Raw genomic sequence first — 14,522 nt, 5'->3', positions numbered from 1 at the left:
CATAAGTTATAGAGATTCTTCGATGAACTTTACACAGATGTATGAAACTCTAGAATTTATTTAATTTATGAAAAAACGAATGATCTGTTGCATTTTAAACTTCATGTTTAGAAAAAACACAAATTTTGTAGTTAATTACCTTAATTTTTACCACAGTTTTGGAGGGTAGCAACCATGATGGGCGGCGCATGCGCCGTGTGCTGGACGGTGGTCTATATAGGACGTCGATTTGCAACCTGGCGTCAGTTCTCAGCGGGACTCAACAGCAGAGGCAGCATTTTCCTGAAGATGGCGACCAGTTGGATCCCGGAATATGGAGTCAAGTTGATTTTAAGATTTGTCAGCAAACCCGAAGATACTTTCAAGATTTATTACGCCGGGAAAGCCTACGTAATCACATCAACAGTCCAATGTTTGTGTTAGCATACCCAGATGAGGCGGAAAGCTTTGTGTCGTGCTGTCATCAAGACTGCACGAGTGTGCCTTCGGCTGCGAAAGCCCATATCGATGACGTTTCGTTGAATGGTTCCCACCCTGACGCTTGTTGATGGCCCAGCATTAAAATCTGCAGAAATTTGCGGAAGGGTTGCACTTCCGTCACGTTGAACGATTATCTTCAGTTCTCGTTGGTGCCGTTCTTGCAGGATATTTTTCCTGCCGCAGCGATGTCGGAGATTTCATGTTTTACCGGATTACTGATATTCAGGGTACACTCGTGAAATAGTTCTACGGCAAAATCCCCACTTCATCGCTACCTCGGAGATGCTGTGTCCTATTGCTGTTACGCCGACTGTAACACCACGTTTAAACTCACTTAAATCTTGATAACCCGCCATTGTAGCTGGAGTAACCGATCTAACAACTGCGCCAGACACTTTTAGTCCTATACAGGCGTTGCCGACCGCAGCGCCGTAGTCTGCCTGTCAACATATCTCTGTATTTGAATACGCATGGCTATACCAGTTTCTTTGGCGCTTCAGTGTATATCCTGGTACAACTGGAAACAATCCTGGAGAGTGTTGCGTTTTTTCCCGGCATTTTAGTTGAGTTTTCCTATACAGGGAGCAAAACGGCGATGGCCTAAGTAGCGAGGATGTAAAACACACACATGCGATAGCAAGAAAATTCTTCGTGAAAAAGGTGAATTTGGCATCTTCGAATATAAATTTATATGTTAGGAAGCAGATTCTGACGATATTTACCAGGAGTGTAGCCTTCTATGGAATTCTAATGTGGACGAGTAACAGAACACACAAGAAGAGACTTGAAGCTTTTGAAATGTGATCCTACAGGAGCTTCTGAATATTAAATGGGTAGATCGAATAACTAATGCAGAGGTACTGAACCGAACTGGGTAGGAAGGAAACTTATGGGGCTCACACCCTGCCTATCTAACCCATGTTAATTTAGGCAAGTATTTGACCCATTTCTGAAAAAACTGTTTGATGCAGGACCTTAATATTTTTACTGTACGTTACATGATGCTAATAGAGTCAACTGTACTAAAATCTACTTTATCCATTTTATAGTTTTTAAGAAATAATTTTTTAAATTTATTAACAAAAATATTAAGCTTTTTCTCCAGAAAATATTTTTTGTGAACTTCCTAATGGGTAGTACCAGATGTGGCTTTATATGTTATGCAGAGTCTCTGAAAATTTCATTCATTTTTCTATGATAGTTACTGATATAATGGGGCATATGTACTGGAAATTTTAGTTTGCGGGAAATTGACTTTAAAGAAAAAACTTTTGAAATTTGTTACTTACAGTTAATTAAAACTGTCCTGCTGCATATGATGGCTCTTCTTTGGCGTCTAGAAGGTCTTCCAGCTTCTTTTTCACCTTCCTGGATGTTTGTTTTGCTTTCTTGGCCATATTAGAAGCAGACTTGCCTGCATCGGCCATCCACATTTTATCGCAATGTTGCAGCCCAGTGATCATAGTTTCACCAGGATTAATTCCCAGCTTTTTCAGTACCCAACACTTTCCAATATTACCACAATTGAATGTAATAACAGCATCATGAACTTCTAGTTTCATTGTATGTATGCCTGCAAATACAGTTTTAGGAAGGTGGTTCCAAATTACGCTGTTGAAACGTTCATTTGGGTTTTGTGTCTGCCCATGCAGACATTTCCTTAGAAGGTCAGGATGAGTCAAGTCTCTGAAAATAGGTTTAATTGCTGTAATAACAGCAGCAGGAAGAGAATACTGGAGAGAATAAGATTGTCCAGTTGCCTGAACCCTCTTGTATTTGCACCACGAATTTTCTCCTGATGGACGCAATCCATGACATGGCTTATCATGAGTAGAGGACTTATGGAAGAATATGGCCCAAACATCTCTCTCCATTGGCTCCAGATTTTCTTTATTGCTCCTAATTGCCTACCCATAGTATACCAGCAAGTTTTCTATTTCAGTTTTAGTTAACCGACCCTGTCCGGTCAACAATTTTCCATCTTCTAATTTTTTTCCTCTCATATCAACAATTAGTTTTCTCAGCCTTGTTCCCAAACGTTTTTGAACATGGCCTACGCATTCTATTTTGCTAATAGTGGCATCTCCATATGGCTTTGAGTTCACCACATTGTTGTATGCCTTACTGTCACCATCGCCCAAATATTTGGTGTACCGTACGCCTCTTGTTTCTACGGAGCGATGAAATATTTGTTGTACTCCATGAACTTCCATACCACCACTTGTTCCTCTAAAATTAGCCACATAGCTGTGTTCCTTATGTTCATTGACTTTACAACATTTGCAATATTTAGACATTATCTCCATATCTAACACTTTACTGGTGTCTACATTCATGGCAGTCACTGCTCCATTCAGAGAAGTATGTCCTCTTTTCTGCCAACTTCCATCAAGTGCAACTGCAATATCCGAACATCCATCATTTTCTTCCACTGCTTCCCTAGCAGCCAGTTTCATGCTTTCCTCACTGACCTCACATACAGCTTTCTCTGATATTGCAATCAGTTTTTCAAATTTATTTGGTGGTTGATGTAAGTTCATCACTTTACAAGATGTTCTCCCTGCAGCCATGCCCTTGCCAATGGATCGTAAGGAATAAACTAATCTAGCATTGATTTCATAAGGGCCACTTGTATCTGGTTTTGAAGAACTCATAAATGATATCACAGCTGAGCATTTAGTGCAGATAAAATCCAAAGCAATTGCTAAGCCTTTTCTCCCACTGGCACTCTCACAAATTTTCACACTCTGTGACTCACCACACTGTCTACGTTGTACAAATTTAGAAATTACATCTGACAATATTCTCAAATTTATAATAATGTTACTGCACCCCTTGTCACTTACGATAAATTCGTTGTAACTCTCTTGAAATGGTGAGAGCTTCTTTGATTATGCACTTGTTGAAGAATTACAATTACAAACATCGTTGCCAGGCGACATAACCTCTTGTACGGAAAGCTTTCTAAACTTCTTTCCTCCAAATTGTCGTTTCTTGAAAATGCTATTACATTTCGTCATCTTCAATAAACACAACAAAACACACGTAAACAAGCACTGCAAACGTAAGTATAACAACTACTTGCAATCGCACTTTAACAAAACTAACCACACGTTTGAAAGCGTATTGTTAACAAATAGAAGAAACAAAAGAATATCGAACGTTGCATTCCAAGGATAGCCAACACACTCGGGAGTAAAAAAAAATCCCTAACGTGCAATGTAGGGGATATAAAGATCTAAAATATATGCAGAAAAGTGGGTGACAGAAAAGTGGGCGTGGTCACATAAACGCACGTGGTAGGAAAATGCTCTTTAAATGCTAGAAAAAAATTTTTTTTCAGCAAAATCCTTTTCAGAGTACTTAAATAAAACCTTAATCTATCGAAAAATGATGAAAACCGAAAATCGATTTTTTTCGACCTGAACCACGGTGTGGTACCCTAATTGTTCAACTTGAGTAAAAGAAGTAGTCGGTTGATAGGACATAACCTTATGCCATAAAACTGTGAGGGAAGTGTGAGGGTCAAAATTGCAGAGGGAGACCAAGGGTGGAATACGGTAAGCAGGTTCAAATAGATGTATGTTTCAATGGTTAAGCACACATGAAGGCTCTTGCACGAGACAGACTAGCGTGAAACGCTGCTTTGGATTGAAGGCTCCAACGGCAGTAACTGGGAAGCGAATAGAGAGATACAGCTGGTGTCTATGGACATGTGGCAGATGATATGCAATTTTATGATAAGTGTACTTTTCTAGCATGGAAATTTCCATTCATCTTCAGAAAATAGACCTTAGAAAGATGGAAGGAAGTATGGTAGGGTTTAGCACCCCATCGATGTCGAAGTCATTAGAGACCGAGCACAAGTTCGGATTGGGGAAGGTGCTGGATGTGTTCTTTTTTTGAAATACGATCCCGATATCTGTCTCTAGAGATTAGGGGCAGGCATCGGAGGCTCACCAACTTGTTCGGGCGTCTCAACGTCAGATGGTGATTTAAATCACACACTCTTTTTGTATGAGTAGTATCATGATCAGCAAGTAACTTTGTGCAAGAAACTAAGCAATTACAAACGTCAATTTCCCACTAACATGACCAGATGTAATGTAGCAGCATACGCAATCACACTGTATTTATAATGAAAGGGATTGTAACCTACACATATAACTGACGGCCTATTCCCGTGAAGAGCTTCTGTAACAGGCCACAGATTGTCTAACAGCCGGTAGTACCATTATTCCATAATATTTTCCTTTCCCAAGCCACATTGCGAACAGAAAGTAATGCAGCAGCATAACTACAGAACAAAGTTATGCGCAGGAATCGGACAAAAATGTGGAAACATCCAAAACACAAAACATTATCATGCCTAATACGGTGTAGGAAAATCGTTGGCACTAAAATATCGTATGGCTAGGGCCTCCCGTCGGGTGGACCGGTCGCCTGGTGCAAGTCTTTTTAGTTGATGTCACTTCGACGACTTGCTCGTCGGTTGGGATGAAATGATGATGATCAAGACAACACAACGCCTAGTCCCTGAGCGGAGAAAATCTCGGACCCAGCCGGGAATCGAACCCTGGCCCGTGTGCATGGCATTCCGTCGCGCTGACCACTTTTTCTTTTCTTTTTTTTTACTTCATTTTGATCGCTACTGTTCTTTAGGTTTAGTCTGGGCGGACGTCACATGATATCCGTGTAAGTTGGTCGTTGTTTCCCTTACTCAGTTTTTTTTTTATTACAGAGGGCAACCAGCCCTCTGACCGAACACTCTGAGCTACCGTGCCGGCAACCACTCAGCTATTGAGGCGGACGTTGGCATTCAAAACAACTTTCAGTCGTCTTGGACTGGATAAATACAGGTCTTCCATTATTTTCAAGATAATCTTACAGCATTCTTCCTGGAAAACAGTGACAAGTTCACGTAACGATGATGGTGGTGGATAACGATCACGCGCCTTCCCTCCAAAGTGCACTTCAATGGGTCAATAACATTGACGTCTGGTGACAGTGGCAGCCAGAGGAGATTCGACTATTCATCCTCCTGCTAACAAAACCAGTCCTGGACGATGTTAACTGTGCGAACAGTTCGTCTTGGAACACGAAATCACCATTGAGGAACGAACATTGTACCATGGGATAGACCTGGTCAGCCAAAATGGTCACATAATCCTTGGCAGTAATGCGACTTTGCAAAATACATAGGGACCATGGACAGAGCACCATTCCGAAGTCTCCCACGAACATCAGAGGGTCGGCAACGGAAACAGCGATCACCAAAATGCCGGAAGAAGCGCCGCCTCATGGTGGAGAACGAGTAGCGAGATCGAGAAAGAAATACGGAGGCATTTCCGTGTACAAATCGGCCGATCATTAATGCACCAGAACTTCCTAGTATGGAGAGGAATGTGGGTAGGGGTAGGGTGGGGCGGGGTGGGGGGTGGGGTGTAGGGGTGGTGATACATGCTTTCCGCAACGACGCCCCAGAAGCTGTTGAGGAGTGCGACCCACGGCACGAGGATACTGGGGAGGCTATGGCGCTTGCAACGTATTACAACGATGGGACGCTGGGAGATTGGGCACAAGACCGCCCCTGTGCAGGCACACATGAAGTTCGAGGAACTGCACCCACATACTCTCCTGGTGTAAGGCTGAGAGAGTGCACAGAGTGACGGCTGACCACATGATGGGACTGAGGTGGCGGTAGAAAGAGTGCAGCCTGTGTACGGAGATATTAGCCACTTTAAGATACCCTGTCTATGATGAATGCCATGCAAAAAGTGTATCAGATGGGGTCAGTTAACAACAATAGCATTCGGACGCCTATGAAGATCAAGATGATGACTTGTTAAAGGTTGCAGACATAGACATAGCGCTGTTACAGGAAAACAGATGGCTTCCATTCCCCCGCCCCTCCTCCCCCCTCCCCGGATTTTTACGGTTACGATGTTCCACGTCTGACGAGAGAGAGCTATACTACTGAAGGAAGGGACACTTGCAGACGACGTGGTGGAGTATTTGCCTTCGCCTGTGGTACGGTCGTTACCGTAGATGGCGTGCGTTTGATAGATATTTAGGCGCCATCAGACTCTAATAAGAGAATGGAACGTGCAGGGTTGCACACCCGCGAGTTTACGCCGTTGTCTGGGGACGACACGATGCTTGTGTAACCGGCGGAGATAACTGTGTGATCGATCGAAAGGACCAACATCCCAACTACACTCCCAGCGAATAACTTTGTAAGCTGGTCAAAGGGGTGGAATTAGTTGATACATGGGACATAAAGCGCCGCAACCAACCGAATGCACAATTTTTACGAGCAACTCTGCGAGCTATTTGGATCGGATCTATGTTTCAAGGGAGTCAGTGATGTTGACGGTGGACGCAGAGATCTGGTCGCAGATTCTTACAGACCATAAGGCATATATTTGTGCGGTTACCCTTGCCAAGCAGCGGGTATGGAGATGGAGGGTTAACTGAAAGATGAAAGTCTCCGAACTGCGTGGTGGAGGGCACGTGGCACGGCTGCCTCCACTGAAGAGATTCTTATGGCTCCATCCTACAGTGGTGTATCGAGTGCGCAGAGCCAGCTTTAAGGAAGACGTTAATGGGTTATGAGAGGGAGGCTTCTCGGTGGCAGCCATCCGGGAACTGTTCGCTTAACCGCCTTCACCGGAATGTCAGACAGCCGTCCACCGAGTCAAGGCGAAGCTGGTACGACTTGTGACGGGAAAGATCGTGGATACAGTGACACACACGGGTCGAAGGACTGCCTGCCCAAGCCTCGATGCATTATATAGTACGGGAAAGACTACGGCGACGCAGGACGATAATCCATGAGATCGATCTTGGCGATGGTCGTTGTTTTACAGCACAAAGGGACATAGCACAGGCATTCACGGATCATCTGCACTTGCCTGGACGAGATCCCAGACGCGACACGTGCGAACTGGGAAGCAGACGTCTTATCTGAAATTTGGAGGAGCTGGTGGAAGCGATTACACGAGATGCCTCCAGGCCCGGACGGGCTCCAGTTGGAATTTTACCGTGTTCTTGTGATCATTATGACTCCGACGTGATTATGCATGTTTAACGAGCTTCTGAAGCTGGAACTGCCGGTTCCCGTTAAATTCGCGGAAGAGGACGTGATCCTGTTACCCAGGCTTTGTGGCAGCAAACGATCATGTGATGATCGTCCCCTGACCCTTTTTAATAGCGACTATAAGATCTTTATGCCATACTGGACGATCGTACAAAAACGTCACTGGCGGATCGTATACATGCAGATCAGACGTGTCTTGGCAGAACAAACAATATCCACACAGCGTCGGGTGACTATCGTGACAGCGTCGGCCTCTCTGTGGCATTTCGCCTCCGGGGAGCACTGGTCGTCATAGATTTCGTCCACGCCTTTGATCGTGTGTCTCATGCGTACCTCGATGCTGCGGTGATCAGGATAGCGTCCTGCCTTTACTGACCACTGCAGTAATGTGGGTGTTGCCTGGTGCAAGACTTCAATGATGATCGACGGGGAGAGAAAGGAGTATTTTGAGATCCTATGATCTGTCAGGCAGGGTTGCCCTTTGTCGATTCTCCCTTATGCGATCGCCTTAGAAATGTGCCTTGCAAGGCCATGCCATCAACTTACTGGGATCTCCCTAAGGCATTTATCATTCAAAAGTAGAGCCTACGCAGATGATATCGTGTTTCTCGTTCGGACTGACGAGACCAGTTCCGTACTGGACCAGATACAGACGTATGGGATGGCAGCTGGCAGCGAGATTAACTTCTGAAAATCACAATACATACATGGGTGGCGTGTGCTAGAATCAGGAACGGAAGGAACCTTACCTGTGGTGCAAACGTTTACGATGTCTGTAACGTACTGTGTAAGCTTGGAACAGCCCTTTATGGTACAGTATGAAACACTTACCCTCCCAGTGCTAGAAAGGGGTTTCTGTTTAGTCAACGCCTACTCGAAGGTGAGGATCATGTGGGTTAATATTATGAATAAACGGTAGCGCAACAGGAATCAACCCCTTAAGCGGGCGATCATGGAAGAACTAGTACCGCCATTGCGTTTCCCTCTCCCCCGCCCCTACCCCTCAGTGTCGGACATATATCGTCTCCGCTAACATACGTGCTGGTTTTCATAGTTGAGCATAGCTACGTTCGCAAGCGTTAACTGACATCCCGACCTCCGACATCTAAGGACGTGTACCGTCTGCTTCTTCTACAGATCGACCGGAACAAGCAGGAACGGAAAGATCCTGCCGTTAATTGGAGAGTGGTGTGGCACACGGTTCAGCACCCCCAACTACCTGCATCGTTCAGGTCGACATGGTAAATTAAGTACCCGACGAATGACAAAAAGTGCGCTATCCGTTTGGTGGATTCGCCACTGTGTCAATGATGCGACATGCTTGATACGGACGATCACCGGTTGGTCTGCAGCGTGGCGTTGAGATTTGGACTCTGGCAAGGAAGAGCATAGCGTTCATGCAGCGCACTACACTATTCGTCCTACGTAGTATTCCTTTTTTCCAGAGGAAACGTATTTTCCGCGCCATAAGACGAACGCAGAGGCGTGGGTCATGGGCATGAAGGTCAATTACGTATACCACGATACAGATACGATCTTAATGGATTATTGGCAATACTTGGAAGATAGATGGGGAGCGCGAAGATGAGCAGCGGTGATGTCGTTTGTGGAATCGATTAGAAAATCGATCATCTGAGAAAAACAACGCGAGTAAACGACCAGGAACATAGAACAGGTGCGAGGCTAACAGTACAAGGATTATTTTTTTTAATTCTATATTTTTCTTTCTTTTTATTTTTTTTAAATTATGTTGGTGAAGTGTTGAAGGGCACCAGAGATGGCCCCACCTCGTGTTATTTTCCTGCTGCGTGGTCGGGCGGCAGCGGGATTCCTTCCAGGACAGTTAAAAGGGTTTTGCAAATAGTATGGATTCCTGTTTCTCCTACTTTCCTATACCCAACGGACTCGATGGCTGTGAGAGGTCACTGCGGCCATCCCTCGAGTTTCATACATGACCTTAATACTCAGTTTTTCTCTCTTTTCAGCAGTTAACAACAGCGTCCCAGCACACAACTCACGAAAGGGTGGAAATGGTTCTTATCCATGCTGCAGGTACGAGTCTACGAGAAGCTGGAGAGGAACATCACAGACACCATGCAGATCCATCATCCCCACAACACGCAACAGCAACACATCATGCAACCTCAACTAGCGCATTAACTAGGCTGACAGTCCAACACGGTGAACAAGAAAAGTGGCTCGAGAACGTGGCATCAATCAACATCCGTGGGTAGGATATTATCTAGAAATCATTTCTACCCATATCCTGTGAATTTTGTCCAATAGCTTCATGGAGATGACACAGATAAAAGGGTGCAATCAGTGAGCGAATTACGGAAAGACGACCACGCTAGCCGTACCTTGAAGCTGATATTATTTTTAGCGAAGAGACCTGTTTCCATCTGAACGGAACAGTGAATAAACACTGGGCAACCAAGAATTTATATATCATCAGACTGACCCAAGGTTAAATGTGTGGTGTGGCATACTCGAGGATGGTCTCATCGGTCCCATATTTCTTAATAACAAGCTCACTGGTGAACTGTGCAGAGAGCATCTCGAGATGACATTCCTACCCTGATTGGATAATCTACCCCTAGTAAAACGACGAGGTTTTTTTTTTCAGCAAGATGGAGCACCGCCACATTTCGTGCGAACAACTCGCGAATCGGTTAATGAAGTTTTATCTGAGCGTTGAATAGGTTGAAGAGCTCCATTGGAACCACCGCCTAGGTCACCAGGTTTGATACGAGTTGACTTTTTCCTCTGGACCATCTCAAATCCGTAGTGTATAAAACATGCCCCGAACACTGCAGGCACTGCAGGAAAAGATCAGAGTAGCCTGTGCAGCAATAACACCTACGGTGTTACGTAAAGCGCGAAAGAGTTATTTGAACCCTGTTGGGTGAGCCATCAACAGGATGGCAAGCAATTTGGACAATTGCTCCTAGTAGTGTTCAAGTGGTACAGCAGCAAAACATGGAAATTCATATCATCGATTTGTTTCAGTTTCCTATTCTGTGAGTAATGAGTGTCAATATTGTTGTTAAGTCGTAAATGGCGTACGAACATGGCACTGATTTATTTGTGTTCGCTTCAGTTTGCCACTTTGACAGTCGTTTAGTTTTGTCAAATTTGTGACATCAAGCAGGCTAATAAAGTTACTCAATAACTAATTTGAGTGGTGATTGTTATGTCGTAACAATGAAGCTCATGACTTAATATATTTCCAACAATTTTGCCCTCTGTCGTTTTTTCTGTATCTGCATTAGATGTTCTATGTCGCACAACTTTTGAATTACCTCATATATATACTACCCGGGTGGAAATGTCAGAAAATGGTTACTTTCCATGCACCCAGATTCTCCTGAATCCGAATACACGTTCGTGAGATCACCTCTTACTTTCTGTCGACTCTGTGAAATATCTGCAACAACCCGTCCAACAGCTGTAGGAGGCATTTCGTGTAAATTAGCGTCAGGTAGTCGCCGAGATTTGTCAGCACCTGCTTCTGTCATTTGCATTTATAGTACACTGGATTTAAATTCTTCAAGCAGCCGTACGCTGGATTAGAACTACTGATAATATGACCTGACAGTTCAGATGATTTATTAAAATTCTCTGCACTGTATTTTTGTCAGACCGCATTAGAATGCCAGTGGTCTGACGTCCGCTGAATCCAGACGCACCGGAAGAAATATGGCGACTGCTCATCGACCTGCGAGAGAACGTGTTTGGGACGGTAACAGCTTAACCGGCCGCCCCGCCACGCCTCTTCACTTCGTGACCCCTGACGGCTTTCGGCGGCAGTGCACCGGTTTTCCCAGTTCGACCGACATCGCAGGCGACCGCGCACTAACGGGCCTGTCGGACTACGATAACTCTGCCATTGCTTTAATTGCTTGCAAGCACGATCATCCGAACATCTGCAAAAATTTTGGCTAACTTTGGGTAGTCTTGTAACCACATATCTCTTTAGACGAATACTTCCTGTCATATTTCACTTTATCTTGTAATCCCCTCCCATTAATTTTATCGATTTTACTCTCATTTATTTCTTACTGCGAAGCGATTAAAAAAACATCGCTGTTAAATTATTTTTATTTCTTATACAAGGTGTCCTGAAAAAAGGTTCCAATATTGCTGCTTTGCTGCAGAGCAGTGATGTACGTAATTGTGCTGTGCTAAACGTACAAAAAATGGATAGTTCTGCGAAGCAGCGTAAAATTAGACTACAATTTTCAGTGCCTAACGAAAAAAGAATTCAGAGACATGCTATAAGACACTTACTGATGTAGGCGAAAAGCAAAGCAGAAATTACCATAAGTAAAAACCAATAATTTGTTAACTAACCGTTTTTCGATCTAGAAAACAAATCAAACTGTAAATATCCTTAATGACAGACCAACGCCTTCTGGTGAGAAAAACGCTCATTTTCTTGTAGTTTTAGCGACAGTACAAAAATACTCTCAGAAATATAAAGTGCTGCCTGAAAGTGATTGTGAACCTGAGCCATTTCAATAGACTTTTCTCGTCGAAATCTCGAGCGAAGTCAATTCTAGTGCTGAAACGTCGGTAAGTCGGACGTATTCCGAGTATGGCTGAGCGTCTACTGGGACCGTATTCGTCCGACTAGGTGGATGGCCGTATAGGACCGCACGCAGACGACCAATGGCACCATATATTGCGGCGTTGGCAAGCGTCAGATGCATACAACCAAGTCGGCCACATACACCTGTACACGGCCGTCTGACGGACGGATTCCAGAGAAATGGGATTGGTTGCACGTAGTCGGACGTAGCAGGTATAAGCGAGCGCTGTTGTTGCTTGTCTGTGTGTGTTTCGCACTTAATTGCCTACTACGGACGTAGGGAATCTTATAAGTCTTCTGAATGAGAATAGGTGACTGTGGGATGTGCATGACAAGAGAAACACCACCGCCACTTGGCTGGACTACACCCGAAAGCTGCAGAGGACACGAGCGTGGAAACGTAAGTGGAAACGTTAGTCATAACGTAGCAAAAACACAGTACTGTGTGATCAGATTCAGTGAATATGTGATACGTTATGCACAGTGTACATTCAGTAAGACTGTTTAAAAAAGATTCTAGAAACTGTACTTAAAAACAAAGCCGAGAAGAATCTGCGCTACGCTACACAGACCTGTCTTGCGTGCGTCTGTCACTTCTTTTTAGTGCGGCGTCGTGACGAGAACAGTACAGATCGAAAAGCACATCGTGTGATAGTTTTCTATTGAATTCTCTGCTCGTTTTGTACATCAAGACCGACTGAAATCACTCCATTCAATAAGACTTTAAATATTTTAGAAACTGTATTTAAAATCAAAATTGAATAACACCTTCACTCTAGGTAACTAGCATTCTCTAAAGCACTCAAACCGCTTCCATTCGTGCTTTTCCCCTGAGCAAAGGAACATAGTTAATAAATTTATCTCATATGGAATACGCTGCAATGAGACCAGGTTCCTCACCAACATATGTGCACCTTCATGTCGACTGTGTAGCTAGAAACAGAATGCAGCTGCTGGTTCTGTATTCTTCCCATTACCTGTGAATTCCGATGTTCTATAGTCAATATGTACATTTGAATATGTCAACATTAGCAGACTTAACAATTTCAGTACTTGTCTGCAGAAATCTGCATTCACTAGTCATTATTCCAAACGTACATTTGACAACTTATCGAATTTTATAAAGACATTCGTTAAAAGAAGTTTGCTTTGGTCAGAGTTTTGACACTGGGACTGATCTCATCATGTAGGTCTTCAATTCAGTTGCCTTGCGACTGACTATGCATCGGATGTTGCTTGGCTGCAGTGGACGAGCTTCATCGGTCGTCCGTAGTCGTACTGTCAATCTGTTAGAAGGATGAATACGTCTCCAATGGACGCCCAGGCTAGGAATCACTCAGGATTAGACGAAGGAAAACGATGTACACTGAGTATATGTGCCCAGAGGACACATTCAGCGATTAGAGAAGGATATCGTAGCAGAAATTGAGGTCAATAAACTCCAATCTCACGTTTAAAGGGTGATACTTGGCGTGAACAGGCAAACTAGTCAAAGAGAAATATCGTTTTTCTGTGGAGCTGTGACCGTTCCTTGCAGTTCCAGAAAGAGAACTATAGTGCTGAAATAAAATTATGAGTGAAGGAAGGGTACACTTTCGACATTTAGAAATTTCCTGGCGTGGTGGGCGCTGTAGAGAGAGTACTTAATTCGGATTCAGAAAATACAATACAATACCAGTCATGTGTTCATACTGCAATTTTGGAGGTGATGGAAGTACACATGTACCTAAGTCGATCACCACTGTAAACTAGAATGAAGCGAAACACACAATAAACGACGATCTATTGTCAATGGCACTTTTCTGGCGTACCTGTTGATCCTGAGAGACCTCTCTTATTTGGTAAAGTGCATCCATAACGAAGGAATACGCACACACAGTCTACCGCAATCAGGCAGTTTGGAATTGCGGCCGTAAATTGCTAACTTGCATTAGTGCTTCCCATATAATACACAGGTTTGACGGGTTAACGAAGGCCCATCGGCAGAAAATGTTGAACTTTCAGAATACAATCTGCTTCGGACCTCCACTATTTTAGAATGGAACCATTCTTACATGAATCACGCTGCTGGTTCCATCACAGAGATGGGTGCTGGCACACTAACATAAAAAAGGGATGAGCAGATAATGTTAAACAGTTGTTCGAGGAATACATAATAGAAAGATTAGGGTTTACCTTACCATGGACGACAAGGTCATCAGAGATGGAGTTGGAGAAGGATGGGGAAGAATACCGGCCACGTAGTTTGCAAAGAGGCTATAGTGGCAATTGCATTACTCTGTTTAGATTATATTAGATTAGTACTTGTTCCGTAGATCATGAATACGACACTTCGTAATGATGTGGAACGTG

The sequence above is a fragment of the Schistocerca piceifrons genome, chromosome 5 (genome assembly GCF_021461385.2).
Source record: "Schistocerca piceifrons isolate TAMUIC-IGC-003096 chromosome 5, iqSchPice1.1, whole genome shotgun sequence".
NCBI classification, from domain to species: Eukaryota; Metazoa; Arthropoda; class Insecta; order Orthoptera; family Acrididae; genus Schistocerca; species Schistocerca piceifrons.
The sequence above is the reverse complement of the archived record's forward strand: the minus strand, read 5'-3'. Positions refer to the sequence as shown.